Source organism: Uranotaenia lowii, chromosome 3, assembly GCF_029784155.1.
Source record: "Uranotaenia lowii strain MFRU-FL chromosome 3, ASM2978415v1, whole genome shotgun sequence".
NCBI lineage: Eukaryota > Metazoa > Arthropoda > Insecta > Diptera > Culicidae > Uranotaenia > Uranotaenia lowii.
The window spans coordinates 214,792,818-214,813,130 of record NC_073693.1 but is presented as its reverse complement, the minus strand read 5'-3'; the positions used below and the strand labels follow the sequence as shown (position 1 = coordinate 214,813,130).

The window sequence follows — 20,313 nt, the reverse complement described above, 5'->3', positions numbered from 1 at the left end:
CGAGCGAGATATTGTTTCGCCGACCGTACCAACGTCGGCCAGCTAGCAACTAAGTGCGGGCTGGCTGATCACAATCATTCGCGAGTACCGACATGTCCCGTACACCTTCTTCGTCCTGCCACCACCTTTGTCGTTGCACCATCGTCGTTCGGGCACCGCTGTTGAACTGGTCTAGCCTTGCCACCATCAGCATCCTAACACTGCCCCTCCCTCGAATCGAAAATGATTCACTATTCTTTTCTCGAGGAAAAGGCAGCGCTCCTGGCAGGATCGCCAATGTAAAATCCTTGATTTGCACTACTCCACGTTCCTATCAAGACTCAGCCTCGCTCTCGTCCTTCCTCATTATTTATACTTCTCTATACTATTTATACTTCTCTATACTCTATATCTCATTATGTGAGATTGCCATATTCTTCAGGATACCACAACGATCAGGATCTTTATTATTCTATACAGACCAAAATGGACAATGAAGCTAGTGCAGGGGTAACTGGTCCCGGCGCAAATATATCGTTATCAATGGGAAAGTGGGTGACAGTTTTTCAGGCCGAAATCTACGCTATTCTCGAATGCACAAACCTTTGTTTAAAAAGAAGATACAAACATGCAAATATTGAAATTTTTTCAGACAGCCAAGCTGCACTTAAGTCATTAAAATCACTTAAATGTACATCACAACTGGTATGGGAATGTATTGAGGCACTTGAAAATCTTGCACAGAACAATTAAGTTACATTGAAGGAGCAAGACAATCGAAGCGAATGATTGTTCCAAATATTTACAAATCGAAAAAGATTCGAACAATATCAAAAAAAAGATTTAGAAACTTTTACAGGATTGGTTACAGGACACTGTGAATGTCGATATCATCTAAAACTCATGGGAAGAAGTCAATCTGACATTTTGTCAGGCTGAGAAGGAAACATCGGAGCACCTTCTATGTGAACGCCCTTGTCTTATATCAAAAAGAACTAATCTACTCGGTAAAGGAATTTTAGATCCTTCTGATTTATTTTCTGTAGGTTCCAATAAAGTTGTTAACTTCATTCGTGTTGTTCTTCCAAATTGGGAAAATGCTGATCAACAGGAAAACGACACTACTGTATTCAATCAGAGTGATCTATCTTGAGAAGCTACAGTAAATAGGGGAAAAACCACAAAAAACTAATAACTGGTCGCAGTGGTGGGGACCCAACAAACAAAAAAAAACCCCGTTGATTCCGTTCATGAATCACCAGAAGTTGCATCGAACCTTTCATCAGAATAGTACAATTTTTCATCATCGCGCACATCTCTATAAGCGAGGCGTTACGCTTTTTTCACGTTTCCATCTGGTTCCGAAAGAATACGCCACTGGTACTGTGTTTTGCCTGCTTGATAAAGTAACTAGATATGCTGTTATTGAGCTACAATAAACAAGTCATAAAACCTCTAAATCACAACAAATGGAAATTTAAAAAATTAAACCGGAACAATTCAAACCGTTCAAAGCAGCTTTGAAAGAGATGAATATTTATTCCTTCAATACATGACTTTTTTAAAGTAATAATTATTGAGATAGAGAAATAATCACATTTTAATTCAAATAAATCAACTGAACAGGTTTTAAGCCGTTATCTTGAGTCTTTTCAGAGTTATGAACCATCATAGTTGAAAAATAATTTTTGAAGTTATTAATCTTTTTCGAACCATTTTGCAATTTTTTTTGACGTAGAATTACGTCTTACGGCAACACTATAGGGGGGCAAATTGAAATTCGCGAACGGACCGACCGTCACGAAAAACGCCTCTTTCAAAGACATCTTTTCCATACATCATTTTGGGTCGGCTATGTGTTGGTACACCAATACTAATTCAGCGCAAATACGAATGAAAAGGAAATCTTCCCCACGAAGTTATAAAAAGAAGTGCCTTTCACTGCCTCAAATTCCATTCGTGTTCCTGCTTTCAAGGTGGAAACATCGTGTACCAAGGATACCGGAGGAAAGTCTTCCCACAAGCAGCTGGCGACCACGGCTGCCCGAAAGTGTGCTCTAGTGGCTAGTCACCGGAGAAGTGAAGAATCCGCATCGTTTCCGGCCTGGAATCGTTGCCTTGCGTGAGATACGGCGTTTCCAGAAAAGCAGTTGATCCGCAAGCTGCCTTTCCAGCGTCTGGTAAATGAGATCGACGGAGAGACGGATCTGCAATTCAAAAGCTCATGGCACTGCATGAGGACACCAATCTTTTGGTCTTCCACATCAAGCGGGGGACTATCATGCCGGCCGAAGAATATTCAGCTGGTTCGTCGAATTCATGGAAATTTCTTCTCTTGCTTCATTCAACAAACGGCCCTTTTCAGGGCCACTAGTTTATGAAAGAGAGGCTGAAAAATGTCATCGCTGTGGATGCGTGTTGTTCCGTGTCGCGATTCTAGCTGCTGCTCCTCCAGTTACTACTAAAAACGGAGCACATCGAAGCAAAAGAACATTTAACACATTCGCCGGTCAACGCATGGTCCTGACGATGACCGCGTAAACTTTGAATGAATAGTCTTTGCCGGGTGACCTCCATTGAGAAGGCAGTGGTGACGAAGACTTCTAAGAACAAGAAGGCTAGAGCTTCGGGATCTGCATAGGAAGAAATAATCAGTTCAGTAGTACCTAAGGGGCTGTTCACATACCACGTGGTCAACTTAGGAGGAAATGGGGGGATGAAAATGTCCACGGAAAGGGGGGTATGACTTTGGGTCTTGTCCACGTGGACATACGTGGTATCTGAATGGCCTCAATTGGGTAGCCGTTTTTCTGTATCTCCAAGAAATACACTCGTCTTCGTCTCCCGAAAACGGGTGCAGTCACTGCAGTTTCGACAAACGGCAAATTTGAATCCATCCAAGGAAGCGTTGATTTTGGTACAACGAAGAATCAGAAAACCCAGGAAAAGCAACAAAAAAAACTCGCAGCGTTCCACAGGAAAAAAGTTCATAAAAAGGCGGCAAAAGCCCCATCAGCAGCTTATCATTTCTTCGCTCGACCGTTGAGCAGTTCAGTTCACTTTTCGTTGTCGTTGCGTTTCGATTGCTAGCTGGAGCCGAAATTAGAAAGAGTTGTTCTTTTCAGAACATTATTTCGTGCTTCAAGAGGCATTGTGAATCGTGGTTTTTTTTTCAAACCTGTAATTAAGTTGCGTTCCCCCGCCCGCCCAAGATGGGCAAAGGGAAAAACAGTAAGCGAAAAAAGGGGCCCGACCCTGATGGTGGCAAGCAGTCTTCGGGTCGCGCGTCACTTCAGAGCGAAGGCTCTCCAAAACGAAAATGCCCCCCAAGCCATGTTCGCTCGAGAAGCGACCGTTCATCACGCGGATCGGAGAGCATGGATTCCGCTAGTGTGACCAGTGCATCTGTTTCACACTACACTCCCAGCGTGGCGCAGCCGCGCTCTCCAGTTCCCAAGCCTGCCGGAAACCTGCCTACTCCAACCAAAATAAAGCTTCCGCCACTGGTGGTGAAGGATGTCCCCCTCAACAAGCTGGTCAGCACATTAGCATCAGTGAACGCCCACGCCGAGTACAAGCTTACGTCGATTGGCATAAAAGTTGTACTTTATGTCAAGGACGATTTCGTTCGAGCCACGAAGATTCTCAAGGATTCCAATATGGAGTTCTTTACCCACGACATCCCTGGTGAGAAACCATTCAAGGTGGTTATCCGGGGGCTTCCTAACATCAAAACCGACGTGATTGCGGCCGAAATCACAAACCGATACAAGCTGGTTCCCACTGGAGTTTTCCGCATAACGCGGAAAAATGAAAGCACCCGAAAACACCCGGATTGTCTTTTTCTGGTCCACTTCCAGAAGGGGACAGTCACCCTCAACGCTTTACAAGCTGTCCGTTCCCTCTTCTCCATCATCGTCCGGTGGGAGCCGTACCGTGGTGGTCATCGTGACGTCACACAGTGCCAACGGTGCCTAGGCTTCGGTCATGGCACTCGAAATTGTAACATCGCTCCAAGGTGCAGCATCTGTGCCCAAAATCATTCAACATCTACCTGTCCGGTGGCGGAAGCAGCGGTGTTTACATGCGCCAATTGCGGAGGTGCGCACCAAGGTTCGGATCGCCAATGCCCCAAACGCGAGGAGTTCAAACAGATCCGAAAACATGCATCAACCAACCATCAGCCTGGTCGAAACAGAAAACGAACCCCCCCGGCGTTCACTGAAGCTAATTTCCCTGCCCTCCAGACCCGCGGTCTGGACCCCAAACCATCAATCAACCCCCCTGTTGGCCAACAATCACCCCCCCCTGGCTTCCGATGGCAACCAACTCCCTCAAACAACAACTCCGATCTGTTCTCTGCGGACGAACTGATGGAAATCTTCGTCAACATGTCCGGCGCTTTACGCAAGTGTCGCAGCAAACCGGAGCAAATCCAAGTGCTCGGCAAATTCATCATCCAGTATGGCTGCTAAACCATTAATCATATTCACCTGGAACGCTCGCTCCATCAGAGCGAAAGCAATCGAGCTTGCTGATTTCCTCCGCAAGCACAGCATCGATGTGGGCCTCTTGACGGAAACCCACCTAAAATCAGGCGACAGCTTCTGGTTGCCAGACCACAACATCATCCGACTTGATCGCACCAGCTCCAGGGGGGGTGGTGTTGCGATCATCGTGAGAAAGGGTATCCGGTACCTTATCCTGCCACACTTCCGCTCTTCGGTGATAGAGTCCCTTGGTGTGGAAGTGCAAACATCATCTGGTAACATCCAAGCCATCGCTGTGTACTGTCCCCGACAGTGTACAGCCAGCAACGACCTAGCGGCCAAATTCAAGCGTGACCTGACGGCCATCACTCGCAACAGTTCCCGTTTCGTCGTGGGTGGCGATCTGAACGCTCGCCATGCAGCATGGCGCAATTATCAACAGAACCAAAACGGGCGCTTGCTGTTTGACCACTCCCAGCACGGACTGTATACGGTGCAGTTTCCAGACGATCCCACTTTCATCTCTCCGGCGGGAAATCCTTCCACGCTGGATTTCTTCTTGACGAACATCAGCGTTACCAAGCCGGTAGCGCACAACGACCTAAGCTCCGATCACCAACCGGTGGTGGCTGAAGTCGATGTCAACATAGCTCCAACCCCAAGATTCCAGCGGAAGGACTACCACCACGTGAACTGGGTGCATTTCGGTCGAGTGGTGGACGACAACATCAGCGATGACCCGACAATCAACTCTACAGAGGACATCGACGAAGCCATTCAAGAGTTCCAACGTGCCATAGCAGTGGCCGAAACGAGGTGCGTTCGACAAGTTCCTGTGAGGGGTAAGTTCATCACCTTAGATTCCCATACCCAGATTATGATCCGATTGAGAAACATCCGTAAACGCCAGTTTCAAAGATCTCGAAACCTTGAAATCAAACGTGAAGTAATCAATTTGAATAAGTGCATTGCATCCCGTATGGCTACTATCCGAAATGAAAACTTCGAAAAGCTTGTGCAAAGTCTCGATGAACGATCTAGACCATTTTGGAAAGTAGCGAAAATCTTGAAAACCCACCCTAAGCCCGTTCCACCTTTGAAAATAAATGATACTCTTCTCATCACTCCGAAGGAAAAAGCAAATGCGATTGGTGACCACATCTTGACTTCGCATCTTCTCGGTTCGAACATCCAAAGTCCACTCGAAAATCAATGCAATCAATGTATCCACCAACTAGAAACCACCCCTTGTGTCATATCAGATAGAGACAAAGTAACCACTGATCAGATTTCCTTTGCGCTGAAATACTCCAAAAATATGAAGGCTCCTGGCTATGATGGAATTTTCAACCTCATTCTCAAGAAACTCAACATCAAAGCCCACTCGTTTCTATGTGCTATTTTTAATAAATGTTTGGAGCTTCATTACTTCCCAAACACCTGGAAAGTAGCCAAAATCATCCCAATACAAAAACCTGGAAAGGACCCAACATCACCTTCAAGCTATCGACCCATTAGCCTCCTCTCATCGTTGAGCAAACTTTTTGAAAAGCTCATTCTTAATAGGCTTCTTAACTTTGTTGACGACCATAACATCCTGCTTTCCGAACAGTTTGGATTTAGGAAAGGCCATTCAACAACTCATCAACTGATTCGGGTGATGAATAACATCAAAAGTAACAAAGCTGTTTCCAAGTCGACGGGAATGGCCTTATTAGACATCGAAAAGGCATTCGACAATGTCTGGCATGATGGACTCATATACAAGCTTAGAAATTTCAACTTTCCACTTCACCTCATCAAGATCATCCAAAATTACCTTCAACAAAGGTCCTTCAGAGTATCCTTAAACGGTTGCTTATCGGACACGTTCACCATCCCAGCAGGAGTTCCACAAGGTAGTTTACTGGGCCCGATCCTATACAACGTCTACACATCCGACATTCCTCCTCTGGGTGATGACGGAGTACTCTTCCTTTTTGCTGATGATACAGCAATAACCGTCAAGGGTAGAATTCCTCGTGAGATCACGAACAAACTCCAAAGATGCCTCAATGCCTTCGTCGAATACACCAATACGTGGAAAATTAAAATAAACGCAGCCAAAACAAAAACAATAATGTTTCTACACCGACAATCTCCGAAACTAAGACCTCCGCCTACATGTACAGTGGTTATGAATGGCACAAGGGTCGACTGGTCCAGCGAGGTGACATACCTGGGAGTACTGTTTGATGAGAAGATGTTATTCCGCTCGCATATCGAAAGGGTTTTGATCAAATGCTCAAGTCTTGTTCGGTGCCTGTATCCTCTCATATGTCGAAGATCAAAGCTCTCACTTACCAACAAACTGGCGATCTATAAACAAATCTTCACACCGGCGATACACTACGCATCTGCGGTATGGGAATCCAGTGCCCAAACTCACAGGAACAAACTCCAAGTGGCGCAAAATAGGACCCTAAGAATGATCTTGAATCGTTCCCGCTACACCATGATTTCTCATCTACATGAAGAAGCAGACATTCAGTTAGTGGACCAGCGAATATCCGACACTAAAAACAGATTTGTACAAAAATGTAACACATCCGAACACACATTAATTCAAAATTTGTATATATTAGATTAGAGTGTAAATAGTATGATAGGTTGTAAATAGTAGTATTAGGTTCTGTACATAGTAGATATAAGTAGCTTTTTGAAAATTTCAAAACTGAACAATTCCACAAGATTGGACAAAACTTTTTGCAAATATTTAAAATTTTGTAAATATAGAACAATCTCAAAACAACATTTCCACTAAAGCTGAAAAGAAGATTCTGTATCACTTAAAATTGAATATGTAACCACACAAAAATCCCTGAATAAAGATTAATTTAAAGTCAAAAAAGCAGCTTATTTTGCGATTGAGTTCTGTACCACGCGGTAGCAATCCAGCGACCGACCCAAAAATGAATGAGGGTCCAGATTTAATTTCAGACTACTTGCCTGGTCTCTGCTCGACCTACGTACACTTTGAATTGTACTAGACGGTTTTTACACTGCACTTACACAATTCTAATTCCTTTTCCATTTGTAAAAACAATTATTCTTATAGCGATGCGAGAAGCTGTTAAGAGTTATTGTTTTTACAAATGAAAAAAACTCGAAAGTTGGGTGAAATTATATTAGCATTGCAATGCTTGCACACGTTCACAGCCAAGCCCAAATTAGCTGGCTTTCGTGAGAGGCCGAAGTCGTATTTTTCACTTTTTCGTTGGAAAAGTGCTACATTTAAAAAAAAAACTGGTATTATTTCTATATTTATTTATTTGATCATGGTGTTCCTCAAAATCTACAGTTTATCCTAGTTTACATCTTGGTTTCAGTGACATGCATTTGACCGTACTAAGGCAAATAAAATTTAACAGTGGATATTTCAATCCGTCAAAGCAAGCGTTGATTTTGGTAGAACGAGGGAGAATCAGAAAAACCCGGAGGAAGCAATAAAACATAAACTCGTGGAGTCCGCGGTGTAAAAAGTTGATAAAAAGGCGGCAATAGCTCCGTCAGCAGCTTATTCTATGAGTGCGTTTCAAACCATGCGGTCGAAATTAGACGACAGTGGTCTTATGATGATCTAAAAAGAGATTTCTCAGGATTAATTTTAGACTGCCCGCTTGACCTGCTTCATGCACTATGATGCAAAATTAAACGCCTATGCACTTCAAACGTATTAAACGATTTTTACGCTGAACAAACAGTTTCGATTTTATCCTTCCATCCACTGTTGGTGAAAGGCAGAGTTAGACTGATAATCACTTTGATATCTTGCAGAACATACTAGAATGTACGGCACCCTCGTTAACAATAACTGTCTTGTTCATCTATAAATTTTACACAAATTTACATAACAGACTAATCCATTTCTAAACCCCAGTTCAGTTTTCGATTTAATATAGATCTATATAGTGGAACAAAACAGAATATTGTAATTCTACGTAAACATTGCGGTCGTGTCGCGTACACAACCTCTTCTACTTTTTTCCAATCATTGTTTATTAGGTGCAAGAAGATGTTTGTAAAGCTTGAGATTAGAACGTTTGGTAAAACTTACAAATTTGAAGAGATAATAGCAATTTGAAAAAAAAAAAACAATTTTGAGTAAAAAACTTTTTCTGCATACATTCTTCGGTATCTCATACAGTCCTTAAAATATCGTGATGAAAATACTACGGGCTGATTTCTTTTATTCCTAAAAACATATGTTATGAATATATAACTCAGTTATTGCCACGCGTTTCCGTGATAGTTTTGTTTAGATAAGTGTGGTTTTGAATGAATTTACAGAATAATAAACTCTCAAAGTATTTAAAAAAAATTAAATGTGTATTTTTCAAAAAATTGAATGTGACACAATTAAAAAAAATCAGGTAATTTTGTTTTGAAAACTTATCAAAATTGAGTTTTATTATTTTTCCAACGGTTTTAAAAACATATGTGTTGTTGACATACTTCAACGTCAATATAACTATCCAATCACACCGAGTTCTTTTACCGAGGGGACACAATCAACTCAACCATACCCGAGCACGACGTAACACGTCTAGCGAGAGCTTACCATGGGTCGTGACGTTTCCCCACTGTCATTCAAGCTCGGCTGACAGCGCGGGCTAGTTCTCCCCGTTTTCCGCCAGATGGCAACCCGCGAACGACCTTCATATGACCCTTTGACGTCTCGCGGTGATACTCGGCACCGAAAACCTACTGGCCCGTGTTGGTCCTCCGATTCGAGCGATTATACCGTGTGTGCACGCCTTCCAGTAAAGGTCGTCTCTTCTCGCCAACGAGTTTAGTGCAATCTTTGTGCCGAGTCTCTTCGCTGTGTCAGTGGTGCGTATAGAATCTTTTTTTTCTCTACTTCTTCCTTGCTCTGGTGGTGAGTGATAAGAATTATATTTGGCGATCTTTTCGGATTTTTGTAAGCTGGATAATAGGCAGCTGATGGGTTTTTGCAATTGTTTTATAAGGAATTAGAGGGGGATTTTTTCAGTGTTATCTAACTAAAGAGAGTGCAATTTAACCGGTTGGTGGCGTAATTGGTCGCAATTGAAAAAATTTTGGAGAACTGTTGAGTTTATCTAGGAAGAAAAGTGCTAATATGTTTTATTGATGGTTTTAAACGTCTTTGAGGGTTGTTTTGGGAAGAAAAAGGTAACCAAAGAATTTTATCAGCCGAAAATTCGTCATTGGGTTAACCTTGGAAGAAACTGAAAGTGTCTGGGGAGGAGAAAAGTGATTCAAAACCAGACAGAAGGTGAGTGGAAGAGAAAAGTGGACGTTCTTTTCACTTCCAGTGCGGTTGGAAGAGTCATTGCTCTCATATCTTTCAAATGACCTCTAGCTCTAGGCAATCGATGCGGGTGAAAAATTGTCCGCCGAAGGGATCGTCAAATCTGGATTTCACAACTGACCGAGACTTCACTTTGAAGTTGCTCAGAAGTCGAACAAGCAAACCTGAGCGATCGTTCTAGTGTGATAAATATAGCATGAACCGAATCGTAATTCCATCCCAGGCAAAACCAAAAGCAGCTTCTGCGCATCCCACAGCCTAAAATCGATTGCTCGAAGACTCACTCTCGATTTCTAAAATTCTTCCTATCAGTTTTGATATGTTTCTTAAATGTTTGTCTAAATGACTAGTATAGATTGTGATCATGTTGAAGATTGTTTGCAGAACTTATTTACTAGTACTTGAAACACTGAAGCACGTGTCAGAGCAAACTGACATTGTTTCTTATCTCTGTCGTTAAATTAAACAACGGAAAATTTCAATCATTGAATTTCAATTTTGAAAACAAAATCAAACAATTTCCAAAAACCGATAACAACTCCCCCCGGAGACCGAAAGCCAAACTTTCGATTTCTTTGACATATGTACATGTTGGGAAGTACGTACCCAGATGACGACCGTACGTAATCGTTACAAACATAAACGTTATTCGCTGATAGCATGTTGACCTTCGGGGCCCTGGGATCGGGTCAAGTTCAGTGCGGTTACCTACAAATGAGTAGGAAACGACACCGAATGTGAGCCGAACGCTGACTGCCGACTCGAGTCGGGTCCTACTCGTGCCTATTTGGCAGCCGGCAGCGCTTCGAACTAATTGTTGTTGTGGTGGCTGATCGCCATCGCGTACCTACATTGAGTAATAACACACGAGCAGACAGACCGATAAGGCAAAACTATTTTCAAACCGGAGATCAAGTTCGCTCCTAAACAGGTTCAATGCAAAGGTTGTTATCTATTTTGCTTCCGTCAAAACAAAAGAACCGATTGTTTACGGATGGATCGAGTTAAAATAGAAAATTAGAACTCTTTGAATGTCATATGAATATACCTTGCAATGTTTATCATAAGGGTGTAATATACGCTTAAGGGATTAAAGGCGTCTACAGGCCTCGAAATGACGATTGTTGAAAAATTAAAATTGCCAATCATTTGTTGTGCATCATTTGTTCAAAAACAAATTGAAGAATTGTATGGATTTTCTAATACCTTCTTTGTTTTACAGATTGAACTTTTCAAACTATACGTACAGATTTACTGAACATTAATGTTAGTAGATTTTGTTTCTATTTCAATTGAAAATAAAAAAAATAAATCAACAATTTTTGTTATAAAAGGTATATTTAGAGCAAATTCACTCGTGTTGGGAAAAGTGGTGGAAATGTTGACACTTGTGGCACATTTTGAAAACTTTACCATGCAAAAACATTCTCAAGCTCTGCGGCCGGCCAGGATAGCTAGATTCTTTAGGTATGCTACTCCGTTGCTTGCATATGTATTAGTAGGCCAACCAAAAAATAGTAATAGAAATTCCACAAAAATGTATGGAATTTTTTTTAAACTATTGGATTTCTAAAAAAAAACTACTAGTTTTAAAATTCTGCAAAAAATATAAAAATGTTAACCAATGTATTTACAATTCATTTAACACTTATGCGGTTGAAAAACATAATTTTACGTGGATTTTTTATTGAGTTAAAAAAAATTGCTTTTTGCTAAATTCCTTATAACTGATTGTTTTTAAATTGTGTTGGACCTAAAATAAAGTAGCATTCATTACAAGTTGCAACAAGTCATTATTTAGCATATCTTTACAACTATATTTGCAAAAATGCTTTCCAAAATTCGAATGTTTTGCACAAATACTGCTTAATTTCCAAAAAAAAACTGTCTCGTAGTCAGAATATTGAAAGCATTAGAATAAAAACTTTACTAATTTCAACACATGTTATTTCAAAGAATTCGACTGTATATATATTTGAACAAAAAGACCTCGCAATTTTCCATAAATTGTAATTTTGTTTCAAATCCCATACATATCGTTCGAAATTCCGTAACTATTTTTGAACCTGCGTTTACACGGCTCCGTCGATTGAGGTTAAGCGCAATGTTTTACCTTCTTCTCTACCTATCTTGGCGGCCGTCAAGTTTTTTTTTACAACACGTGTTCTATTCTAGCATGCTGTGATGCAAAAATATTTCGATTTCTACCATATACGGCTGAAAAAGACACATTGTTGTAAAAACTTACAGCGGATTAAGATCTATAAAACATTTTACCATGGTAAAATTTTCAAAATGTGCTACACGTGTTGAAATCTGTCTCTTATTCCTAAGAGCAAGTTCACTGGTGTTGGGGGAAATTGGTAGAAATTTTGACACTTGTAGCACATTTAGAAAATTTTATCATGCAAAAATATATTCAATATCTTTAAAAGTTGTATTTTTTTTTAACAATACTGTTTCTTTTCCAGTAGAAATATTGCTATTTTTACATCACAGCATGCGAGACAACACGTGTTGTAAAAACTCTTGAAATTCACACATTTTGAAATGTTTTCGCATGCTTAGGCCGGTCCCAACGGTGTATGGAAAACATGGTTTTGGACCATGCTAAAACAGTTCGCCAGGCACCGGGGGCGTAAATTGCTGTTTTAGCACAGTTTTAAAATTCCCAACCGTTAAACGCCTTTGTTCCAAATTCATGCAAATTTGAAACAGGATTCTAAAAAATACGACTGATCGATTTTGCCGTTTGGGGTTCACGGTGAGAAAATTTTAACCAATGATGATTATTTTCACACATGTTTGGGTAAGATTGAGTGTGATAGTTGTTTCTTTTTGAGATTAGTATTTTTTTTATTCCCGCTTCAACTAGCCTATAGGAACATAAATTGAGAAAAGAGGGTAATGAAAATTTTATCAAATATAAAAAATCTATTTCACATATTCTTGACTAAGGACTGGCTTTTGCCTGGCACTGGCATTTGGGTTCAACGAAATAGTGAGCCCAGTCAGCCATTATCAAGCTCATACAGAAAATGAATAAGATAAAAAAACAGCAGAAATATCTTAGTGAAAAAAAACGCAACACAAACACAAAACTTTAAAAAAATTATATATAAATAAAAAAAATCAGTGAAAGGCTATTTATCTCAAAAGTTGAAATCGATTTTATCCATTTTTGTCGCTGAATCTCTAAACTGGAGTCAATTTCAGCGGTGGCGATATTCACTGGTGACATTTTATGTTGACCAGACATCTAGCAATCATCTTCCAAATGTTAGACTAGTACAACAGTAAGGTTGGCCGATTGCAAAGTTCATACAGTTATCAGACATTATATGACATTTTTCATCATCGCTGGTTTGCAGGGTCGCCGATCATTAACATGAAAGCTTCGGATTGCAATTGCATAGGCAAAATTTATTATAACGAAATTTCACGATTTTCGACATTGCAAACAACTGTTGAGCTAATAATTTGACAAAAAAAAACTTAAGAGATCTCTGTGATTAAAGTAACATGTTCGTCAATCTGCACACAGGGGTAAATGCACCTATTTAATAAGCGATCAAAATTATTTGCGGACGAACGGTAAACGGTAGACATTTGATGTCTTCGCAACATTTTTATATTTTTAGATGATCTATCAAATTCTTGAAAGAAAAAAGTAATTTTTCAACCTGGAAGAGAGGTAAAAAAAGTATTTCTTGAAACAATTAGTTTCGAGACTTGATGTCTCCACAAAAGTTGTACATCTTATTATTTTAAGCAACTTTGTTGAAGACACCATCAAGATCGCATGAAAAGCAAAAAAGTTACGAGCATTTTAAAAATAACGAGCATTTTAACAAGTAATTTTGAGTTTTTATTTAATATCTTTTTTAGTATTCGATTTACAAACTTGGTATATTTGAAAAAGTTGTTCAAATTGTTGAAACACAATTTTGTAGAACATTTCAACTACATATTTCAACTAAGAAAGGAGATATACTCCAAAATATTCAAAATAATGCCTTTTTCAGTAAGTTATAACTTAAGAGTTCGGACGAGTTTGGATAATTTTTTGAGTGGGTTTTGTAGGTCAAGTTATTAGCTTTCCATTGATATATAAATTTAACATTAGCTTTGGATAGATTTTTTGCAAACTAGCAATCAAAAATGCGCTTTTTCCTCTAGAAACACTTAAAATTCGAAGAAAAACAACCCCAATTTTTCCCGTTTTTAGAGGAAAAAGCGCGTTTTTGATTGCTAGTTTGCAAAAAATCTATCCAAAGCTAATGTTAAATTTATATATCAATAGAAAGCCAATAACTTGACCTACAAAACCCACTCAAAAAATTATCCAAACTCGTCCGAACTCTTAAGTTATAACTTACTGAAAAAGGCATTATTTTGAATATTTTGGAGTATATCTCCTTTCTTAGTTGAAATATGTAGTTGAAATGTTCCACAAAATTGTGTTTCAACAATTTGAACAACTTTTTCAAATATACCAAGTTTGTAAATCGAATACTAAAAAAGATATTAAATAAAAACTCAAAATTACTTGTTAAAATGCTCGTTATTTTTAAAATGCTCGTAACTTTTTTGCTTTTCATGCGATCTTGATGGTGTCTTCAACAAAGTTGCTTAAAATAATAAGATGTACAACTTTTGTGGAGACATCAAGTCTCGAAACTAATTGTTTCAAGAAATACTTTTTTTACCTCCCTTCCAGGTGGAAAAATTACTTTTTTCTTTCAAGAATTTGATAGATCATCTAAAAATATAAAAATGTTTCGAAGACATCAAATGTCTACCGTTTACCGTTCGTCCGCAAATAATTTTGATCGCTTATTAGGTGCATTTACCCCTGTGTGATCTGTTTGGTCCGTTCGAATACTCATATTTTTCATCTTAAACATTAACATTAACTTTTTGAATAATTTTTTTTCCAATGTTTTTGGGTTGAAAATGTCACATTTCCTTTATCAAGTCATCAATAAATTGAAAAGAGATCAAGGCCGTGTGAATGGGGGGGGGGGGGTTTAGGGGTTTAACCCCCCCACCCCATGGAGATTTTTTCAATTCAAATTTTCAGTACAAAAAATGAATTTACCGAGAAATCAGTTGATCCCAAAAGGTGTTTAAAAATAATTGTTAACAAACATGTCAGAAAATTGGCTAGCCTCCGGCGGAATTCAGTCTTAAATCTAGTATCGTTGACTTTATAACACATTACTTTGATTCCTTAAAAATGGTAAAAGTAATCTCAAATTTTAAGCTGGTATGAAATATTTCTCAAGAAACCAATTTTATCCTCAATTGTATTTCCTGTTTCTCATTTTTCTGAATCCATAACTTCATATTCAAAATAGATTTTATGAATTACTCAAGGCCTCAAATTTCACATTTTTCCCAGGTGCAAATAATTTAAAAGCTTTTTTTGATTAATTAATAAAAATTAATCCTTTGAATCCAAATATGCAAATAGGTTTTTGTCAAACAGCTTTGGTTTTTGAAATCACTTTTGAAAATAAATTAAAATCATTTAAGTAGTTTCTTTTTTAACAAAACTTCAAAACATAAAAAAAAGTCTTCAAATCAATTATCAAATTTCCCCAAGTTCGCAAGTAATTTTCGATTCGGCGGAAAAAGTTTAAGCAGTCTCCTACTTGTTCACTTTACTTCATTTATTTTTTTTATTAAATATTTTACCACTTTTATCATAAAGTCCGGAAAAATCCGGGCATTTTATTTCAAAATTGTCGTCCAAAATCCGGGCATTATCCGAGCAAATTTTGTCAAAACCTACTTATCAAAAATCAAGGAAGAAAACTTTTTAATTTTTTTTATCTAAATTAATCAGCAGATTTTGATTCGTATTTAAGATTTTCAAAAAACTTTTCATACGTATATTTTTGTAACTTGCTCAATTTTTTTTTCATAATTTTCACATAAATTTAATTATTTTAATGGCAAACCACTTTTAATTTATTTAAATCAATTTAATATGTTTCCCATTGTTTTTAAATTATGATTTTTTTTGTGTTCTGAAGAAAATAAAAACGTAGTTTTACTCTTTGAAACATTTTTAAAGCTGAGAACTGGAAGAATTTTAATATAAAAAATGATTTTTTAACTGATTTCAATCACTGGAACTCCTGAAATTTATATTTAATCATCAAGTAGGTAAATGTTTTGAATAAATTCTATCGAATAAATGTTTTGAATCTTTGATTTAGATTCTCTTTAAATGTGGGTGATTGTTTTTTAATTGTATTTCTATGATTCTTTTGTCCGAAACTTGAAATTCTGGTTTTTAATAAAAATTTTAAATCGCATTCGTTTTCTGTGATTTCGGAAAAACTGAAGTTATATTTAAAAACTTGACTTCTTAGTTTTTATTTTCAAGCAAATGTCTAGTTCAGGATAAGGAACATCATTTTAAATACATTATTGATGACTTGCCTGAAAAAGGAATGATTCTTAACTTTGAAAATCTGAATTCTGAATTTTGAAACCCCGCTCCCCCCCCATGAACGAGTCCTTCGCTGATTCAAAGAAATTTGAATTTAATAAATCACTCAATTCATGGCATTGATAAACTGTGTACGATAATTTCAAATTTTATTTTACATTGGCGGTCAGGGCAAGATTTTCTCACGCAATTCAATGCACTTGCTGTAAATTTTCTGTACAATGATCAACTTTGAGTCAAATAAAAAGATTTCCAAATGGATTGATCTTGTATCGGTGTGAATCGTTGAATATTTGGCATTTTTTATAACAGACCATTTGTTTTGTTATTCATAGTCAAATTGACAGAAGTTTGTGTACAAATTTAAGTAAAGCATATTTTTTTGGTTATCATCGTGAAGTGAAACGACACCTGTTTTTAAAATTTTTAAAAACCGGCAATAACATTTTTGATAATTTTGGACTGTTTTCTTAAATTGAAAATATTTTCGATCAACAAGAGGCGTAGAGAGCTCCACACCAAATAATTTTCAAACCGTTTATCACAGTAAAAAAACTGTCTAAAAATTTTGAATAAGCTTGATCATATTTTGAAAGAAGTAAGTGGAATTCAAAAAATCTGTCAAAATGTATTGATAAGAGAAAATTTTTGTTGTTCCACTTCATAAATTATTCATCCTATTTACTTTCAGTCATCTGTATGGGCATCAGTTGTATCTTGAATAAATTTGCAAATTAGTCGATGCAATAGGGATCATACTTAGAGAAACCAGCAGGCCTTGTTGGGACTATCATATTCATTAATAGGATAACTTTAATACCAATTGCTGCCAAAAATGCCTCCGAGATTAAAATAGTAGTTTCCTTAAGAAATATAGAGAAGCATAGGAGGTGTAGGGAAAACCAAAAAGATCACACCATTTTCCAAAGTGGGTCCTGCCTTTCTTGATTAACAAAACGCCCTTCCTTAGGTACTTAAATATAGATTCGCAGGCATCCCACCAAACATGAAATCGTATTAGAAATGATAACTTATTCTTTACAATGGTGCTGCGAATCACAATTCTAACTATATAGTGAAAAGATCGTTTAAAATGTCGTGTAAAGTCAGTTCAAATCGGATACGACGGAAGTTCGCCATGTTGGTGAATTTCGAAATGAATTTGCTCCCGCGTGGGCTTCGAGTGAGAAAATCATGGGTATGTTCTCTTTGAAACCAGCAGTGCATCCAGATGACTTAAAATCATATGGGAATTAAGTAATATAAACCAATAAGAGAACTAATATTGTCGCTGGCAAAGATTTGAAGGCAATGAGAGCAAAATCTTGCACTCTCTTCCATTCTTCCGATAGGTACGAATAAGGTGTTGGATAACGCTCAATTGGTGTAGCTTTCGTCGCTTAAGAAAGAAATGATATTTATGTATGTACCTATATTTCTTCCACTTTGGTAGGTTCATAAATGCTGTTTTTATAAACTTTCATGCAATCTTTCCCTAATGTATGTGGAACGATTTTCAAAACAGCATAACATATTGCTACAAAAATATTTACTGGAGTATAGACGGTTTCTATAGTTGGTGATACTGACTAAACACTGCTTCACAGTTTTTCAAAATAGCTTTTGAGAAACACTGGACTGGAAGGTTGATTGTTGATCCTAAAAAATGTCTAATTTCCTCCATCCCTCATAAAATATTAGAACGTGGCTGGTGCCTTTATTGTTTTCTTTTTAATATTGCTAGCGAAACTTGAATTTTGCAAAAAAAAAACATTGATTGGCGCATCCAGCCCACACGTTCTAAAAATTGGCTAGTGACTTGATTTGTTTAACATTCGGTTTCTCAAAAACAGTAAAAGATTTGAACATCAATATGACTCTAAAACATCTTTTTTTAAAAAAAAATCTGTTATTTTTCTACTGTGGTTGGTTTTTAAAAACCGCTTCTTTTAGGCTCCACTCAAATATTACGTAACGCAAATTTCGACTCCCCCTCCCCAATATAACCAATCCTAATTAAATTTTCTATTTGAAATCCACAGAACACACTGTTATACCACCTCCGCTCACTACACGCGTTACGTAATATCTGAATGGTTCTTAATTATAATGTTTATTTAAATTCATGAATGGTAGTAATTTTCGGTTGCTTTCTGATAAGTAAAACATTGTCAACGTGTTGATCGAATAATTTGCAACTTTGTTAGCGTGTTATCTATTTAATGATGATTAAAAATGTTAAATCGGTAAATAGGTAAATGCCTCAGTGTCACATTAGACTGAGTCGATTTGAAGTCATTTTCGAATTTCTCAAATTCTGGGGTCTCAAAAACACTATATTGATTCAAAATTTATCCATGATTTTTTGCAGAATTTTTAAGCAACGTTTACATGAGTAAATTTGAAGTTTTAGGTTTGAATGAGGAACATGGCAATTTTGTACTGAAAAATCCACATCTTTTTTGTTTCTTCTTTGGAACCGAACAGCTGACGAATTTTTTGCCAATTTATAAATTCTCTAAGGGAAATTCTCTGCTAAAAACTTTGTCGAAGACATTAGCTTCTTTTCTAATCAAGGAAAAAAGTTATTAGCTGTTTATCAGTGGTATGTCTTTCAGCATTGAAAAACTTTAAATTCAATTGACATCACTGCTGATGCCTTGCGAAGCATTGCATGAAAAGTAGTCATGCAATACTTCGCTAGGCACCCAGCAGTGATGTCAATCGAGTTTATTGTACTTCGGTGACAAAACAGATGCCTCCATTAACATCTAATAACTGTTTTGAAGTTATGGTCTTCGACAAAATTGTTCAACGGAAAATTTCCTTTAGATATAAATTCTCACATATAATCCATTGACAGGCTCAGTTCCACTAAATAAACAAAAAGGATGTTCCATTTTCAGTACTAAATATTCAATTTTTCCATACAAACCTAAAACTTCAAATTAACTCATGTGAACTCATTGAAAATTCTACAAATAAAAATCGTGAAAGAGTTTTAAACCAATACAAAGCTTTTAAGACCCCAGGGTTCAAGAAATTTAAAAATGATCCCAAATGGACTCAGTCTATCGCAAAGTTGCTGAAATCACAGAAAAATCTATGATTTCACAGAATTTTGAGCCAATTTTCGTCACAGAACACAGAATTTTGAGAATACTCACAGATTTCACAGAATTTTTAAATTAGAAACGTTTTTTCAACATTCAATTTTTCGTGTCAATATAAATAAAGTATATTTATCTTTGAATTGAAAAAATATTATAAAACTGGTAAAGTTAAATGATTTTCTTAAGTAAAATGTTAAAAATACGCATGTTGACTTGACTTTTGAATGAAATTAATGGATAAGGCATCACAGAAAACCGTCACAGAATTTTTGGGTAAAATTATAGAAAGTCAGAATTTTTTTTCTTCGAAACACAGATTTTTTTCGACAACCTTGGTCTATCGTCACATGCTCTGGTTTGAATAACTTATAATTTCTCTATTCAACAGTTGTGAAGGTAACCTCCCAGAGTACAGACAACCCAGAATTCCCATATTTACCATAAGTGCAATACTGTTTTTGAAGGCATGGACCAATAAAATGAAAAAGTTCTTAGCACATCAATTATTTGGTGATGATATTTTTTGGTTTCGAAAATACCACTTCTACAAATATTCTTATTTTATGAAGCTAAATTAAGCAAAGGACTTTTAAAGTGCCCTGAGCAAAAATTTTTAGTCAGTGATAATAATGAATAACGAAGTGAAGGTGTGAATAAAAGGTGCATTATTTACTAGAAAATGTGAAGATTTAAAAAAAAATGCTTTGACGAAAACTTGAATAATATAAATTGAACCCCCATATAAATATTAATATTTAAAAACTTACAAATTCTGGTATTTCCCATTTAATTAAAAATGCTAAATCGAAATTCTTCTAATTTTGCATTTATCATGAAAGCGAAATTACACCACAAAAAAAGCATAAATAATCGCTCATAATGAACCAATATTTCGATGGAATAGTTTGCAACTTTTTGCAACATATTGTTCAATCT

At 37.1% G+C, this 20,313-nt stretch overlaps 1 protein-coding gene across 2 annotated transcripts in view; it reads left to right on the top strand.

Annotated features, from left to right (window-relative positions):
• The first annotated feature begins 9,184 nt into the window (after window positions 1–9,184).
• The window catches only part of LOC129758595 (fructose-bisphosphate aldolase-like), a 106,242-nt gene continuing 95,113 nt past the window's right edge, over window positions 9,185–20,313 (top strand). For both annotated transcript variants that reach the window (XM_055756142.1, XM_055756140.1), the window contains exon 1: window positions 9,185–9,341. The gene's annotated coding sequence lies outside the window, so the exon portion shown is untranslated. The remainder of the gene's footprint in view (window positions 9,342–20,313) is intronic.